Below are 19,579 nucleotides of genomic sequence, written 5' to 3'. Positions count from 1 at the left end.
TTTTAGTAATGGTAGCATTTTTCTACTAATGGGTTTTTAAATTTGCAGGTACATCACCAGGAAATTCTGCAGAAAACTACTCTGCAGCAGTCACTGACGGATACATCGACGGACCGCTGCGCCTGCGACGGACCGTCGTATGCCTCCGTCGTACCAGGTACGTCTTTCTGTTATTTTCAAACTAGGGCACACACGACGGAACCAACGATGGGACGTCACAACTGCGACGGACCGTCGTCGTGGAACCGTCACGTGATTAATGAGTCGTACCCGACCCGACCCGGCTGGAGTCTTTTTCAAAATTAGACCGTTTAAATCCCCAACCCTTCATTTAACCCCATTCATTCATTATTCATCCCACTTCCCTCTCTTTTCAACTTCCATATTCTCCCCCTCGATCATTGTTCCCCCAAAATTCTCCAAAGCCCTAAAAGTGTTAATCTACTAGTCGGAGTTGCTGCTGTGGGTGTTTGCCTAGCCACCGAGTACTTGTCCAGTTATTTTCTCCATTTCTACGGTATGTGTCTCGAATTTCTAGTCATTTATCTTGCATTTTTGTTTATTAGTTAGTATTAGCTTAGTTCTTCGTCATATGTTGTTTCTTTTATACGATTCTATCTCACCTGGGTTAAAAATGTTCGAAAATTGTCATGTTTACAACCCTAGACATAGGTGCTTTCGCATTGCTAGTTTCCTAGGTAGTTGGGTTAGACAAATGTAGGTCACAATTACTACAATTTTGATGTGGGTTCATCCTGGATGCATAGGGTACCCTCAGTTCTGTCACTGTTATTCAGAACGAGACCCCGATAACGGACCGTCGTACCCGCGACGGACCGTCATAGGGTCCATTGCAAAAACCCTAGCACCCTGTCCCAACGAACACATGTAACGGACCATCGTACTCACGAAGGTCCGTCCTGCACAACCGTTACGGTTGTCAGAGACCCTGTTTCTAAGGGTCTCTCATTTTTTCCCAAGTGTTCCTCAACGGACACATGTGACGGACCGTCGTCTTCACGACGGTCCGTCCTGCACAACCGTTCTGGTTGTCAGAGACCCTGTTTATAAGGGTCTCTCATTTTTTTTCAAGTGTCCTTCAACGGACACATGTGACGGACCGTCATACCCACGACGGTCCGTCCTGCATGACCGTCATGACGGTCAGAGACCCCTCCCCTAAGGGTCTCCATATTTTTTTCAAGTGTTCTACGATGGACACCTACGACGGACCGTCGTACCTGTGACGGTCCGTCTTGCACAGACCGTCATGCTAGTCAGAGACTCTCCTTCAGGGTTATCTATATATACACAGTCCGAGTAATACACGACGGACCTCATGACAGTCAGTCATAGTCAAGACGGGCCGTCACCAAGCCCGTCGTGTGCCACTGTTTCTATAGCAGTTGCCTACTATTTTCAATGTTTTGTTAAGTATGGTTCTGCTTGTCTTGTTTGCCACTACTCGTACTAATATTGATCCTTTACAGGTACTATCTACTATGGCACCCAAGAAAGACCGCATCTACGCACGCGGGCGATCGAAGTCTGTCGCCCCGGCTGCCCACATGGTCATCGGCTCTGATGATGAGCGTGACCCTGAGTACGTGCCCCCAGGAACTTCCACCCCTTCTCGTGCTGCGCGTACTCCCAGAGCCACACCCAAAAAGGTGGCGTCCGGCGTAGTCACTGCCTCCCAGTCTGATGAGGAGCGCCCACTGGCCGGCACACCCTCTGGGTCAGCCACAAATGAGGAAGGAGCGTCTGGCTCCTTAGGAGTATCATGGTCCGAGGAAGCCTCCGGCTCTGCTGAGGTTCCCGCACCCGCCACAGCTGCAGCGTCGGCCTCGTTTGATGAGGCTGACAGTTCAGACTCTACATCAGGCTCACCAGTTCAGGTCCCCACCCCAGCCACTGACCAGCCCAACCGGTGGTGTGTCGACGGGCGATTCCAAGTCTACTCCGACACCAAGTTCCTGACTGATAAAGGAGTGATGACTCGAACACTCACCTTGGTGCGGCGGGTCCTTACAGGGAGTCTCCCGACGATGCCTGAGATCCACAATCTCTTCATTAGGCATCGCTTGGAGTGGACAGCACGTCCGTTGGGACGATACAGTGAAGAATTGGTCCGAGAGTTCTACGCATCTTACGTAGCGACTCTCCGATCACAGATAGATAGACGGGCTGCCCCTGCTAAACAGGCCCCACTGGAGCAGGTCCGAGTATGGGGCGTACAGGTTGACATTTCCTTGCCAGCCATCCGCCGATTTCTATACGGCGAGAGTGTTGATGCTACTCGGACCCCCTCACTGCCGAGTTTGACTACCGCTGGCAAATAGTTAAGGATGGCCAGTTCTTGCGCGAGCCATCACTGAGAGAGACCACCAAGAGGTGGATGGCCCTGCACTTGTCAGTAGATGGAAAGGGTGCAGATTGGGTGACTGAGCCGAAGGGGGCCATCAAGAAGGCCAACCTCACGTTCACAACAAAGTTCTTGTGGCTGCTTGTCCGTCACTGCCTTTCCCCCACAGCTGCTGATAACATCGTTACCTGGGATCGAACAGTGTTGATGGCGCCGATGATAGCAGGATTTGAGGTGGACTTCGCATGGCTTCTCCAGGTAGTCATGCACGAGAGGGCATTCAAGGTCACTACCACCTACCCTTTCCCATGCATGATCTTTTCCCTCTGCAGGTCCGCAGGTGTGCCCATATGGCACGTAGATCAGCTTAAGACCCCACAGGGCACTGTTGACGTCGGCCTCATCAGAGACGAGGCCAATGAGTTGGCTCCACGGAGAGGGCACCGTCCGGAGCTGCCCCCACTTGCTGATGATCTTGCTGATACGGTAGCCCAGGCCTGCACAGCTACACAGGCGGCGTCCACTGACACTACCCCGGTCGAGTCTATCCCGGGTAGTAGCACAGCCCCGAGCTCCTCTCGCACAGCCCCTCTACCGGTACTGGTCCCGCTTGCTAGGGTCCAAAAATTAGAGGCACAAATGGCCACTCTTCTGCATCATATCCAGCCGTGGATGCAGAAGTCGATTACCGAGTCTGAAGCGCGTCTAGAGAGGAAGATGCAGCAGTTTACAGAGCGGAAGATTGCTGAGGTCAACCAGCGTCTGGACGCGTTTGAGTTGAGAGTGTTAGCCCGACCAGCCCCTCCGGTGGATGTGTCGACTCTTCAGGCTGCAGTCGATAGTCTTCGGGCAGACATCGACACGATCCTAGAGGCGAGGGTGCCGGAGTCTGAGGCCCCTTCTGTCGAGCCTGCTGAGGACACCGTGCTAGCGGCCCTGTTTACTACTTCAGAAATTCCACCACCTCCCCCTCGAGAGACTGCCAAGAGGCGTAGGGGTCGAGCAGAGGATGAGGCGCGAGCAAGGAAGAAGGAGCGCCGAGAGATGGAGGCTGCGAGGAGAGCCTCACTTGCTGAGGAGGAGGCGCACCAGATCAGAGCATCACAGTTAGCGGCTGGGGCGTCTAGCTCCCGCACTGTGGAGACAGCAGGAGGCACTACTGATGGTGCGGTTGTTGCTGAGGACACCACTGAGGGTGTTCAGATTGCAGAGGACGTGGGTTCCGGGGATCCGGACCCACCATCTTGTTGATCGACGGCGCTTTGCGCCACAGGTTTGCTTCACCTACCACTCTAGTATTTACATTTTTATGCATTGGGGACAATTGCATGCTTTTTTGTTGGGGGTGGGGTAAATGGATAGTGAGTGCTAGGGTGAAGTCTGAGTAGCCCAATTCACTATCCTCTTTTGGGGTTTTCTTGCCTGTGTTCTTTTTCCCCAAGAGACTGATTACTTTTTCTGTTGAACCGGCATGTCTATATCTTTTGTACATAGTTTAATTCTGGAGCATGATGGCTAAAATGATATCCTGATAAACTGGAAAATAATGCATGACTAGGCATAGTAACTGATAATTGTGTGGCTCTAAGCATGAAATAGAGTTACACCATTGCATTACCCTAAGTCTTAAATTCGAACTAGGTGTCTGACAATCTGGTATAGTGATGAGATGTCAAGTGAGTGTGAGGAAAATTTGAATAGTCCACTATTGGTACTGAGCTAGAACTTGCCTGGTTAGTCCTGCTAAAAGTAAGCTGTAATAGACAATTAGGAAAGGATCATAGGCCCTTATTCAATATAGCCCATTTCTAGCCTAAAAAAAAGAAACCAAATGAAATTTATCCTTCTTTGATCCAAATAATCTGAGCTTAAATTAGACCTTTCTTTTTCACCCCAACTGATCTTTTCGGGGAACAATGTGTTGGCCCTGGTCCCTCCTTGGACATGTGCACCTCAGCTTATGCCAAAAGCATAAGTTGAGGGTGGCTAATGCAGTAAACAACCTTCGTTATGGCCCTGACCCAACTTTGGGTATTGTGTACCTTGACTCATGGCAAAGCCATGAGTTGAGGGTGGCTATTATGAGGAATGCTCTGGAAAGTGGGGTTGAAAGAACAAAGAGAGAGAAAGAACAAAAGTAAAGTGACTCAAGAATTCGTTGAAAGAAAAGTAAAGAAAAAGAAATATATACAAGAATTACGAACAAGAAAAGAAGAGAGTCACTTGCACAAATGAAGAAAGAAGAGAAAATAGCAAGGTGAAAGAATATGAGAAACTGGGCGCGATAAAATGATAGAAAGTGGAAGGTTTAGCCGATATGTCAAGGACGGCAAAAAGTCACTAAAGTATACCTAAATACACCCTACCTGACCCTGAGCCTATGTTACTAGCTAAGGATGTCCTATCGTGATCCTAAGGGTTGTATAGCAAACTTAAGGCAGTGAAAATGGGCAAGCTTATGGCAATAGGTATGAATGAGTGTGACTTTGTTCTAAGAGCGAGTGTTGAAAAGTAATCCTTATACTCGAACTTAAATCATTGTGTGAAAAATGAGGATTTTGTTTTAAAGTGAGGACACTAGTTGCAATGCCGGATTTGTTAGCACCTCGGTGAGAAATTGAAGAGGATAGGTGTTAATACATGGTGAGTCTGTGTCATGTTCTGATCCCACAAAATTCAAGCATAATAGTGATAGCATGCACAGATTTTATGAGATTAATCGGAATTCATAGCAAAATGATTGCAAAGGATAAAACATGGATATTATTGTACAAAGATTGTGTAGTGAGTCATAGTGGGTCGCTTGAGGACAAACAACGAATTTAAGTTGAGGGTGTTGATATACCGTGGTTTCACAATATAATTAATACTTTTTCCTTAAGTTTAGTGTGTCCAAAAGTCTTTTTGTGCTGATTTTTATATAAGTTTCTCTTTATTTTGCAGGAAATCTGTCCAAAGCTGAATGCGGAGATTTTGAGCGAAAGAAATGCAGAAGAGACCACCTACGGAGCTTATGATGGTCCGTCGTGCTTGTGACGGTCTGTAGGTGGCAGCGTGGTGAAGCTGCTGAAGGAAGATGGGGAAGTCTGACCAAGTTTGGGGTTACGAAGCTTATGACGGTCCGTCGTGTCTATGACGGTCCGTCCTGCAGGTTCGTCATGAAGTTCAGAGAAGTGATCCCAGTACCCATATTCCAAGAGTTGAAGTGTTTTGAAACGAAGGCCCTTGACGGACCGTTGTGACTATGACGGTTCGTCATACTTGCCGTCGAGGGTAATGAAGAAGAGCAGCAGAAGAAATTGCATAAGTATGGGACGACGGAGTCCATGACGGTCCGTCGTGACCACAACGATCCGTCGCGTGGTCCGTCGCCCCAGCCGCGTTTTGGCAGATTTCCAGCAAACAGAGTCCTTGTTTAATTTGATTTTTATTTGTTATAAATAGTACGAAAAACCTCGTTTTTGAGGTTAGACACCAGATAGTTAGACTCTTAGATTGTTAGACTCTTAGATTGTTAAACTCCGTATTGGTAAACATTGCATTGTGAGATTCTTGATAATCATTATACTTTTTGTGAGATTATTGATTACTTTGAGAGTTCTTACAAGTGATTTTTGGTGATTAATCAAGCAAACTTTTGGATTTTACTCTTTCTTATTGAAGTAAGTAGATGAACTCTTATTTAATATATTTGAATATTGTGTTTATGGCCATGAGTAACTAAACTCCATAAATAGGGTTGTTGGAACCATAGGCAAATAATGAGATAAACCTAACTAAAATAACAATTCTAGAATAGTGTCTTGCATGTATTAATAATTCTTTCGCTTAGAAGTCTTTTTAACGGATGGCCAACGTTAGAACTCGCCTTAATGCTACTTGCCGGACCAAGGAGGTAGATAATAGGAAAAGAATTATTAACATAGATTTAGTGTATACTATCTAATAGGCTAGTATTGATTATTACGAGGTAATAACTTAGTAAAATATCGAATACGATGCTTAATATGAGGTAAGGATAAGGGTTAGGATAGCAACACACGTAGCCGGACCAAGGTACGGAGTGAGATTTTCTAGATGCCGGACCAAGGATTTAGAAATACATATCTTATCACTTTGCATGCAAGATACTAGGAAAGAATTGTTTTAGTTAGAATTATCAAGTTATGAACCTGTGGGGAACACGTAAACCCTTGTTACTTTGATTAATCGATTAAAATCCAACTGTCAAAAGCTGGTAAGTGTCTCTTTCAAGTTCGTTATTTATTTTCACTCATTTAGAAATAGAAACCCCCCTTTTTATGTTGTACTTTCCAAGGAAGTCATTGACCAAACAATAGTAATAACAGGTTGAAGTTAATTCTAGCCTATTTTCCTCGTGGGAACGATCCCAACCTCACTAGTTGGGTTATTTACTTGACACGACCACTTTACTTCTTATTTGAGAAGTAAGTTTGAGCGTATCACTTTCATCTTATGCTTTTCCCATCCTAGTAATGGATTTTCACTATATAATAATTCTAGTTGTTCGTTAATTATTTTAACTTTTTCTATTGTAAATATGATAATTTCTAATTGTGCAGAGCTAAGTCAGCAGCATGACTCAAAAAATGCGGAGCTAGAAGGTGACGTATTATAAACAAGAGATTATTAGGAATAAAGCAGTTTAGCAACTCATGAATATAAATGAGTATACCTGTTTATGTAGATTTGGCATATCGGATTTGTTTTCCGTAGCTTTATTTTGTTAACTAGCTCAGATACCAATTTTAAGTGGAAGCGGAATTAAGAGTAAGAGAAAGATGTAGAGGAAAGGGATGATTTTATTATGAGGGAAAGCCCTCTATTTATACAAGAAAACGTGTAGGAAAATCAAGACCCTCACAGGCGGAACCCTGTGGACGGGCCGTCAGTGAGTCGACGTATTGACCCCCCTCCGTCGTACATTTCGTAGATAAGTTCATAGACTTGTGAAGGTGAGGGTAACACGTACAGTAGCTTGTCCCTTTGATGCACATTGCACAGGCAGTTTTTCCTCAACCCACAAGAGTCCTCCTCAAGGGCCCTCGATTGGTCCTTGGGGAGTCGTACCTAGATGTTTTGACCGCTAAAAATCTTAAACACTCATTAGATACCCTTTCACCAATTTTCATAATTTGCGACTCAGTCCTTCTCAGTCCATGCGTTCAACATCCGGTAATCCATACAAACTCTCCATCCAGTCACTAGCCTCATTTGAACAAGCTCATTTCTCTCATTATGGACCACTGTCATTCCCTCTTTTAAGGGCATGCACTGAATATGACATACCCTACTACTCTCTACAATAGGATATATTACTCTGCCATCCAACCACTTTATGATGTCCTTCTACACTACCTTTTGCATAGGTGGATTGAACCGTCTCTAGTGCTCAATACTTTTCTTGTAATCCGGCATGAGTTGTATTTTGTGTGAACAAATTGTAACATTCCAGAAAATGTACATGACTAGTGAATAGCCAATTTCAATGTATACAATAAACCAGGCTTGTTTAAAAATTGTACCTGAAATGAATACCCTAAGCTAAAATTATTGATTCTAAACTTAAAACATAGTGTACTAGGCACCCAAATGTCAAGCCTAGTTACCATAACACATAACCACTTAAAATGATCATGTATATTAAGAAGTGCACAAGGATATAGTGAGGATCCTTGGGACAATAAGCAAACATTCCAATTGAACCTTCCAAAATAGTTAGTTATAAATGTACATTGAACACATGTGCAACCGGCTAAAAGCCAAGATAACTGATTCGGTTAGAGCGGTTGGGGACATGCACGCGTCTTGGTCAGCCCACGTGGGGCCAAGCTCCCTAATCGGTCCTACACTCTAACCAACTGACCTAAAAAAATAAGCAACATAGGACAAAAAAAATAATCAACTAAGGGACCCGACAACCTAAAACCTAACAGGGTGACATTAAGACAAGTAACTAACTAAGAAACAACCTAGTACCTAACCTAGGATGGTCTAAAGGGGTTGGTTATGGTCCTAATTATTTAGGGGTACTTTAGTAATTACCATGGGTAAATTAATTAATTAAATTAGCAACTTAATTAATTAATTAAATTCAAAATCATGGTCTTAGACAAAACCCTTAGAAAATTTTGCCTAAGTCAAATGTTCTCTTATTTTTAGTCTATTTAGGAATGATATTTTGGTAATTAGCTAATTCATTTATTTAATTAACTCAATTAGCCTAACTTTATTTACTCAATATCAGTTAATAAGACTTAGACTCACGTTCAATCATTATAAAACCTAAGACTCAAAAGAGTAAGCAAACGTAAGAAAAACAGAATAGTCTCCTTAGGCGATTTCAAGGTGATCCTTCAAGGTTTTTGTGCAACGTTCAAGGTGATCTTTGTAGATTCAATTATATAGTAAGTTATGTGTTTTCTATATTGGTTTCCTTTCACCAAGACGCTTTTCAAACGTTTTGAATTCAAGAGATCTGAAACTAGGGTTGTTCCCAATGAAATTTTCAATTGTGCATCTCGCTAGTTTTCCTTATTTTCAACTTCTAGTAGTATGTATAATGCAAATTCTCGAGCATGTTGTGGGTATGTGGTTCTAACTGATCATTAAGTTTAGATTTCTATGATTCAATAATATCTAATGAGACTAATAGGTTAGATCCATATGGTTAATTCCAAATTGTGTTGGATAAGATGAAATTGTTATAAGTCGTTTATGAAATAAAGGTTACTGTTAAACAAATGAAGTTTTCGACTTTACTCTTTGTGTTTACAGTTGATATCTTGTAAGCATTTGTAATGCAATGTTTCTATGGAGAAACAACATGTGAATCAAACCTAATTAATGAATCTTCAATGCCAAATAAACTTTGTAGCTTGGCCAATCTAACACTGAATTGTTCTTATAACCCAATTAAATGTGAAAAGTTGGCTAGCTTAAAAACTAAGGTTTAGATTACTATAATATGTTACAGTTTATGTTATTCCAATTGTGTTGGAGAAGATGAAATTATAATAAGTCGTTTATGAAATTTAATTTACTGTTGAAACGAATTAAGATTTCGATTACAAATTGTGTTTAACAGTAGAAGTGTTTGTAATTATTTGGAATGCAATCTTTCAAAGAAGAATTAAGAATGAGAAGTAAAACTAGTTAAAGAATCTTCAATGCCAAATTAATTTATTAGCTTAGCCAAACTAAGCATCGAATTGTTACATAGGCTAATCAAAGGTTAAAAGTTTGCTTGTTTAACATCATAGATTATTGTAATGTTTTTATGAAGTAATTGGCATTGCTAGTGATAATATTATGACAACTATCTAGTGAAATTTTGATTTATGCCAAAAAATTGGCTAGCAAAACTGTCCAATCATATTACTTCGAAATCATGTAAAATCATATCAATCTCTACATCAATGAACTCATAACATAGGGTATGCCAATCAATGGCATAAGTTCCAACATACTCTATCCACACAAACTTGTGAACGTAATAGAATTGAATAAGTACTTATAACATTTATAAACAATTGTACAAAACTACCAATAAATGTTGAACAAGTTACGGTGAATAATGAAATAAGTAAAATCTCAAGTTATGAAATTTACCTAATATAGAGTGTTAAAAGAAGTGAGACCAGTCCCAATTACACTTAATCAATTATGTCAAAAAACTGACATAGGAGGATACTAGAGTCCGTGAGACAAGTCTAAAGCTCACCATGATGATAACGTAAGACTTAAGTTCATATTCATTATGAAAAGAAAGGGATGACCAGTCATCCGTAGAGTTAAGTAAACCTCATAACTAGAATCAATCTTCCATAATGTTTGAGTCACTCTAAGAGATAATAAAGTAAAATAGATTTGAGATTAACACCGATAAACTAGCAATGAGCATGTGACAACACATGTAAGCCTTATGAGACGAGATAACCACCCGGGTAGACCAGGGTCTCCATGTGTCTCCTAGTCTTCGAACTATGTTTGCCATCATAGGGGAACTAGCTAGTGGACTCCTCCACCAAAGAATGCTAGGCAGTTCGATTTAAATTTTGCTGGTGATTCCACCTCTGTTTAATTTGGGGAGGACACCAGATTTCATGTTTATCTCACATGATCTACGTCGGTTAAAGCCTACAAAGTTTTCGGTTCATTTCAGCCGTGAACCCCTCTTTCCGGTGTGGCAAAGAGAATGACTTTGTTTCACTTTAGCTGGTAAACCCCCTTTTTGGTGTTGGTATACATTGCACTTGGTTCACCTTAAATCGTGAACCACCCTTTTCGGTGTGGGGGAGACACTAGATATCATGTTAGATCACATGATCTACCTCTGTTAATGCTAAATAATTCTTTAAATAAAGTAAGAAAGAATGAAAGTAGCATGTTCACACTGAACAATAGATCAATGAAGTATAAACTTAAGTTCAAAGTAAGCTAAGCAATAAGAGCTTAAGAATGTCAATCACCAGTGTTTGATAAGAATGAAGTCTTAACAAGTTAGTGTCTTATGTCAATATTGGAGTATGAATATATGCCTCAAAAATTCATATATTAGGTTAACAACCAATTAATGGGCATAGCCAATAAAGAATGGCTTATGAATACATTCATACCCAATTCTATAAGAATGGAAAATATAACTTGTATGTAAAGTAGCTAAATCATTTCATTTGTCATTTGAATAACTTACTTGATTCATTATAGGTAGGGGAATACAATGAATCATTAAACTTATAAGTAAAACATAAGATCAGACGATATCATTTAATTACACAACAAAAAGAATAAAAAGGCTCAAAAATAAACTAAGGCTGGAGGGAAGAGCTCTCGGCATAAGGGAACAAATTTCATAAGTTTTGTTTAAGTTTATCTAAAATTATGTTCAAGATTCCAAGGTCTTATGTTCATATAGAAAATGATTTGAATGACTTAATTGCATGAGAACATGTCATATTCCTAAAATGAATCAGAAATAAAGATAAGAAAGTAAAGTGACATAACTTTCCAGAAATGGCATGTTGCTTTAGGAAGAGCTTTCCTTGATCATGCATAGTCCTTATGTGTTTATGTGCATACACCCATACTCATTACAATTATGTACTAACCCCATATATCATTACTGTATTTATTGGTGCACGTCTAGGGAAGGTTGATGATTCGACGAAGCAGTTTGGATTAGCGATCTCTAGACCTTGGTAGGTCCTCTTGAGTTCGAAGATGCTACTCTTTATTATTCTCACTTTAATACAATAGGCATAGCTGGTGGATGTAATCCCTAAAGTTTCATTTCAAGCATTTGTTCAAGTGTTTATAATAAGGCCGATTGGAAAACTATTATTAATATTATGATTTCTTTATTTCAGTTGTTCAACTTGTTAATAGATGGTTGTTCAGTTTGACCTATTAGTATATTACTCTTATGCAGAAATTCTATGAAATCTAAGTACACTTCATTATGTTTAAAAGTGTAAATTTTCCACAAATATAACTGTATGATTGTGATGAAATCTAAGAAGAGGTTTGTATTTGACCTCTAAGAGGTTAACAACGCCGGTTGAATTTGAATTACATAATCCGGCTGTGAAAAACTTCGTATCAGAGCATGAGGTTAAATTACGTAGGAACTAAATCTCAAAACAACCACGTTGCGTAGTTTCTAGCTTATAGTTGTGAAGTGCACCACAACCATGAATTAGAGACTAAGTGATGTTAGGAATCTTCCCTTCTTCTACTCTTTATCATGTCGTGTAGATGTTTGAAATTTTGTGTCATTCTAGCATCAAACTTCCTTCTTGTGTGCGCGTGTAGAAAAATTAACACAAGAAGAAATGCAGACAACAAAGTTGGAGAAACAACTACTGGGGTAAACCAATCTCCTCCTGAAGCCCCAGCTTCTAGAGTTTAAGTGCTAATCAACCGAGCTGCATTAACACATGGAGAAGTGATAGAAGTGCCAGTTCAGATAGCCCAAGCTATCACTGCTCTGGCACAGGCTATCACAGCCCAGACCACTAGATAGGTGCTCCCAGGGAGAACACGAATGCTAGCACCATGGCTAGCAGACATAGACATTTCACCAGGATGTTGAGATTGTCGAGTTGGTCTAAGGAGTCAGATTCATGTTCATGCTTTGAAAGGTAGAGAGGAGCAGGAGAAGTCAATTGATGTTTTCACTGGTACCTTGCATGTTTTTTCTTTTCCTGTGTATGCATTGTTAGATCAAGGATCCACCTCGTCTTTTGTTACTCCTTTAGTAGCTAGTAAATTTCACTTGCTTCCTGATTATTGGATGAACTTTTTCTAGTTTGTACTCCCCTAGGAGATAACATTAGAGCTTAAAAGGTATGTAGAGATTGCCCAATAAGTTTCTTGATAGAGTTACCTATGCTGACCTAATAAAATTTATTATGCTTGACTTTGATTTAATTTTGGGTATGGATTGGCTCCATAAGTGTTATGCTACAATAAACTGTCAAAACAGGGTAGTAAGGTTTCAGTTTCCAAATGTGTTAGAGCTAGAATGGGAAGGGTGTGGTTTAAATCAAACAAGCCAAATAGTTTCCACACTTAAAGCCAATAAGATTTTATCTATGGGGAATTTATACAACTTAGTTAGAGTCAATGACTTAGAGAATGAGGTTCCTTCCATAGACTCTCTGTCCATAGTGAATGATTTTCAAGATGTCTTTCCGTAGGATTTACCAGGAATTCCTTCTGAACGCGAAATTGCTTTTGGTGTTGACTTTGATCCCAACACCAAACAAATTTCCATTGTTCCCTATAGAATGGCTCCAGCTGAACTCAAAGAGTTGAAGTCGCAGTTATAAGATCTACTTTATAAGGGCTTCATCCAGCCGAGCATATCCCTATGGAGTGCTCCAATGTTGTTCGTATAGAAAGGGGATGGAACTCTTAGAATGCGTATCGATTATCGGTAACTCAACAAAGTCACTATAATGAACAAACATACTCTTCCTAGAATAGATGATCTATTTGATCAACTTAAAGCTTCATGTTTCTTTTCTAACATAGATCTTCGGTCAGGTTATCACCAACTTAGGGTGAGACAAGAGGACGTTCCTTAGACTACTTTCCATACTAGCTATGGTCATTACGAGTTTCTTGTCATGTCATTTGGTCTCACTAATGAACCAGACACGTTCAAGAACCTTATGAATAGGGTTTTCCATGAATACCTTGATTCTTTTGTCATAGTATTCATAGATGACATACTCATATACTCTAAAGTCTAAAGAAGAGAACGAATAGCATTTTAAAATGACATTGCAATACTCAGGGAACATCAGTTGTATGCAAAGTTTAGCATATGTGAGTTTTTGTTGAGATCAGTGACCTTCATTCGTCATGTTGTGACAGATGAGGGTGTAGAGGTCGACCTGGTAAAGATTTAGGTGGTGAAGAATTGACTGAGACCCCACACTCCTACCGATATTCGAAGTTTCTTGGGTTTTACTAATTAATATCGCATTTTGTGGAGGGATTTTCCACGATTGCTGCTCCATTAACTACTTTAACAAATAAGAAGGTGAAGTTTGAGTGGTCCGTAAAGTATGAAAAGAGTTTTGAAGATCACAAAGTACGTTGTGTATTGTTATGATTCCGAGTAGGTTTGGGATGTGTTTTTATGCAAGATAGAAAGGTGATTTCATATGCATCAAGACAACAGAAAATCCACGAGAAAAATTACACTACTCATGATCTTGAGTTAGCCATTGTGGTGTATGCATTGAAACTTTGGAGACATTTCTTATAGGTGTACATACAAAGAGAACTGAATCTTAGTCAGAGTAGATGGCTAGAGTTACTAAAGGATTAGGACATGAATGTCCACTATCACCCAGGTAAGGCCACTGTAATGGCCGATGCTTTGAGATGATTGGGCATGTACAACGTGTCTCATATCGATGACGAGAATAAAGAGTTGTTTAAAGAAATACACGGATTGACTAGATTAGGCGTACGACTGTTTGACATACCAAATGGGGGTGTTATAGTCTATTCAAGTTCTGAATCCGCATTTGTTGTAGATGTTAAAGACAAGCAGCATCTCAATCCAGCACTCATGGAGTTGAAAGATTCAGTGTTAAGTAAGATGAATTAATAATTCTTCCTAGCATGGGATGGTGTGCTTATGTAAGAAAAAAGTTTATCTTGCCAAATGTTGATGAATTAAGGTCTATAATAAGAAGAAAGATTATCTTACCAAATATTGATGAATTGAGGTCTATCATTATAGGAGAGGCTCATGGCTCTAGGTATTCCATTCATAGAGGTTCCACCTAGATGTATCATGAACTGAAGGAAATTTATTGGTAGGAAGGTATGAAGAGAGACATCTCTATGTTTGTGGAGGAGTGCCCCAATTGCAAACAAGTCAAAGCCGAACACTTTAAACATGGAGGTCTTACCCAGTGGATTGAGATCCCAACATTTAAGTGGGAGGCTATTAATATGGATTTTATTGTTGGTCTGCCCAGGACATTGAGACTGCATGATTCCATTTGGGTCATTGTTGACTAGATGACTAAGTCTGCTCACTTCATACGTGTGAAGTCTACTTACAGTGCCGAAGAGGATGCCAAGGGTATATTGATGTGATAGTGAGGTGTCATCGGATTTGTTTATCTATCATTTCGGATAAGGGAGCCCAGATCACTTCTCACTTTTGGAGATCTTTCCAAATAAGCTTGAGTACACAGGTGAAGCTCAGTACTATGTTTCATCCACAAATGGATGGACAAGTAGAGCGTAACATTGAAATCCTTGAAGACATGCTGAGAGCATGTGTTATTGACTTCAAGGGGAGTTGGCATGATCATTTGTCACTAATTTAGTTCTCTTATAATTATAGTTACTTTAAAAGTATTAGGATGGAACCTTTTGAAGCACTATATGGCAGGATATGTAGGTCTCCATTTGGGTGGTTTGAGGTAGGAGAGTCTTCCATCCTTGGCCCTGAGATCATACATGAGGCTGTAGAAAAGGTTATAATGATCAGGGATAGATTGTCTACTGCTTACAGTCGTCAAAAATCCTATTGCTGATAACAGGAGGATAGCTCTTGAATTTGAGGTAGGTGATCAAGTTTACCTGAAGATATCACCCATGAAAGGGGTCATGAGATTTGGTAAGAAAGGGAATGTTACCTATGAACTTAAATTACCAAATTACTTGGCTTCTGTTCATCCAGTGTTTCATGTTTCGATGCTTAAAAAGTGTCTAGGCGATCCATCATCCATTATGCCTATGGAGGGGTTAGGATTTGATGAGAACCTTTCTTACGAAGAAGTTCCAGTTGAAATTTTAGATTGCCAAGTGAAGCGACTGAGGAACAAGAAGTTTGCCACCACAAAAGTGTTATGGAGGAACCACCTTGTTGAGGGAGAAACATGGGAGTCCGAGGCCGATATGAGATCCCGTTACACTCACTTTTTCAGTTCTTGAGGTGAGATATACTCTTCTTAAGTATGATTTTGTTTATGAAACTCTAAATTTTAGTGCATTAGTGTGTTTTTGTGTTTTAATGCCATAACTGTGTGTTTTATACTTGCACTATATATGTTAAAATAATTTCATGCTTACATTCATGTTTCTGTTATTATATAGCGTTGACATGATTTTGGTATTGCATAAGTTGTGATGTGCATTGAGTTTAAGTAAGATTGGGAAGAAAGTTTCTCAATCTCAGAGTTAAAGCTTCAGATAAGCTTTGAGTGATGTGTATCATCGAGAGTAAATTGTGAATCAGATATTCACAAAGAGTAAAGTTTCAAGTATGTGATGTGTTTTTCTAAAATACCCTCTTTGTTTCAAAATAATGTGTAGTGTCATTCGGGGACGAATGTTCCTAAAGGGGGGATAATGTAATATTCAAGAAAATGTAAATGACAGTTGAAGAGCCTAGTAAATTTTTAAGAATGCCTATTGGGGAACATAGGCATCCCAATGCCCAATATTGAGAAATATTAGGCATATTATAGAATATAGGCTTAAGGGTGTTACCCAATTTCAATGTATACACAAGTATTTAGAATATAATCTAAGTTTTTTTATGAATTGTACGTGGAATGAACACCCTAAGCTAAAAGTATTGATTCTCAACTTAACACATCATGTACTAGGAATCCATGTGTCAAATAACATAGCACATGACCACTTAAAATGATTATGTAGATTAAGCAGTGCCCAAGGACATAGTTATGATTCTTGAAGCAATAGGTAAACATTCCAGATGAACTTTTCAGAATAGTCAGTTTGGAATGTACACGCAACACATGTGCAAGCACATGTCCTACTGGCCAAGAGACAAGCTAATCGATTCGGTTAGAGCGGATGGGGACAGGCGCGCGTCCGGGTCTGCCCACGTGGGGCCAAGCTCCCTTACCGGTCCTAGACTCTAACCAACTGACCTAGCTAACTAACTAACCTAAGACAAACCAAAAATAACTAACTAACGGACCCGACAAACTAAAACCTAACTTTGTGAAAGTAAGAGAAGTAACTACCTAAGAAACATCCTAGTAACTAACCTAGGATGGTCCAAAAGGGTTGGTTATGGTCCTAATGATTTAAAGGTACTTTAGTAATTACCCAAGGTAAATTAATTAATTAAATTATAAACTTATTCAATTAATAAAAAATCAAAATCATGGTCTTAGCCAAAAACCTTAGAAAATTTCCAGATTTGGCTAAATCAAATTTCTCCTATTTTTAGTCAATTTAGGATGGGGGTTTTGGTTATTAGCTAATTGATTTAATTAATTAATTAATTAGCCTAAGTTTTATTACTCTAAGTTCTTAAGACTAAGACTCACGTTCATTCACTATAAAACCTACGACTCAAAATAGTAAGCAAACGTAAGAAAAACTGAAAAATTCTCCTTAGGTAATTTCAAGGTGATCCTTCAAGGTTTACGTGCAAAGTTCAAGGTGATCATCGTAGATTCAATTCTACAGTAAGGTATGAGTTTTAACTCTTTGTTTCCTTTCCCAAAGAGGCTTTTCAAACGTTTTGAATTCAAGAGATCTGAAACTAGGGTTGTTCTCAATGAAATTTTTGAATGTTCATCTCCCTGGATAATCCTATTTTCGTCTTCAAGTAGTATGTATAATGCAAAATCTCGAGCATGTTTTTGGTATGTGGTGCTAACTGATCATAATGTGTAGATTTTTATGATTTAATAATGTCGAATGAAACCTGTAGGTTAGATCCGTATGATTAATGCTAAATTGTGTTCGAGAAGATGAAATTATTATAAGTCATTTATAAAATTTAGTTTATTTTTGAAAAGAATGAAGTTTTTGACTTTACCATTTGTGTTTATAGTAGATATGTTGTAAGCATTATGAATGCAATTTTACAAGAAGAAACAATATGTCAATCAAACCTAATTAATGAATCTTCAATGCCAAATCAAATTTTTATCTGTGCCAATGTAACACTGAATTGTTCTTATAAGCCAATTAAATGTGAAAAGTTGGCTTGGTTAAAATGAAGGTTTAGATTACTATATTATGTTAAAGTTTGGCGTATTCCAATTGTGTTCGATAACATGTAATTGATATATGTCGTTTATGAAATTCAATTTACCATTTAAAGGGATGAAGATTTCGGGTAATAATTGTGTTTTACAGTAGATGTGTTTGCAACTGTTTGGAATGCAATGTTTTCACGATGAAATAAGAATGAGAATCAAAACTAGTTAATGAATCTTCCATGCCAAATTAACTTATTAGCTTAGCAAAACTAACTATTGAATTTTTTCATAAGCTAATCAAAGGTTAAAAATTTGTTTGTGTACCATGATAGATCGTTATAATGTATTTATTAAGTAATTGACATTGCTAGTGATAATGTTATGACAGGTATGTAGTGAAATTGTGATTTATGCTAACAAATTGGCTAGGAAAACAATGTCTAATCATATTACTTCCAAATCATGTAAACTTATACCAATCTCTACATCAATAAACTCATAACATAGGGTATGCCAATCAATGAGACAGTCCCAACATACTCTATCCACAAGAACTTGTGAATGTAATAGCATTGAATAAGTAGTTATAACTTTCAATAAGAATTGTACAAAACTACCCATAATCTTTGGACAAGTTAAGGTGAGTAATGAAATAAGTAAAAGATCAAGTTATGAAATTGACCTAATATAGAGTGTTAAAAGAAGTGAGACAGTCTCAATTACACTTAATCGATTATGTCAAAAATACTCACATAAAAGGGTGCTAGGGTCTGTGAGACAAGTATAACTCGCACCTTGATGATAATGTAAGACTTATGTTCATTTTCATCAAGTTAAGAAAGGGATGACAAATCATCCATAGAATTAAGTAACCTTATAACAAGAAGAAAGCTTCCACAATGTTTGAGTCAACTAGAAGAGATAATAAAGTAAAACAGATCTGAGCTTAGCACCGATACACTAGCAATGAGCTTGTGCTAGAACATACAAGCCTCATGAGACAAGATCACCACCCAGGTGGACCAGGGTTTTCGTGTGTCTCTTAGTCTTCGAACTATGTTATCCCGCATAGGGGAACTAGCTAGTGGATACCTCCACCTAAGAATGCTACGCAGTTCGGTTTCACTTTTGCCGGCGATTCCACTTCTTTTCAGTGTGGGGAACACACCAGATTTAATGTTTAGCTCACGTGATTTATATATCAGTTAAAGCACAAGAATGTATTTGGTTCACTTCAGCCGTGTACCACTCTTATTGGTGTAGGGAAGACATTGACTTGGTCTCCCTTTAGCCGGTGAACCCCCCTTTTTCGTGTGGGGTAGACACTTAACTTGTTTCACCTTAATTGGTGAACCATCTCTTTTCGGTGTAGCGGACAAACTGGATTTCATGTTAGCTTGTATGATCTACTTCCGTTAATGCTAAAGAATTCTTTAAAGAAAGTAAGAAATAATGAATGTAGAATGTTCACAGTAAACAACAGATCAAAGAAGTAGAAACGTAAGTTCAAAGTGAGATAAGTAAGTAAGAGCTTAAGAATGTCAATCATCAGCGTTTGATAAAATGAAGTCTTAACAACTTAGTGGATTCTGCCAATATTGGAGTATGAATATATGCCTCAAAGATTCATATATTAGGTTAACAACCAATTAATGGGCATAGACAATAAAGATTGGCTTATAAATACATT

This window comes from Solanum pennellii, chromosome 11 (assembly GCF_001406875.1).
Source record: "Solanum pennellii chromosome 11, SPENNV200".
Lineage (NCBI taxonomy): Eukaryota > Viridiplantae > Streptophyta > Magnoliopsida > Solanales > Solanaceae > Solanum > Solanum pennellii.
This window is presented reverse-complemented; position numbering follows the sequence as displayed.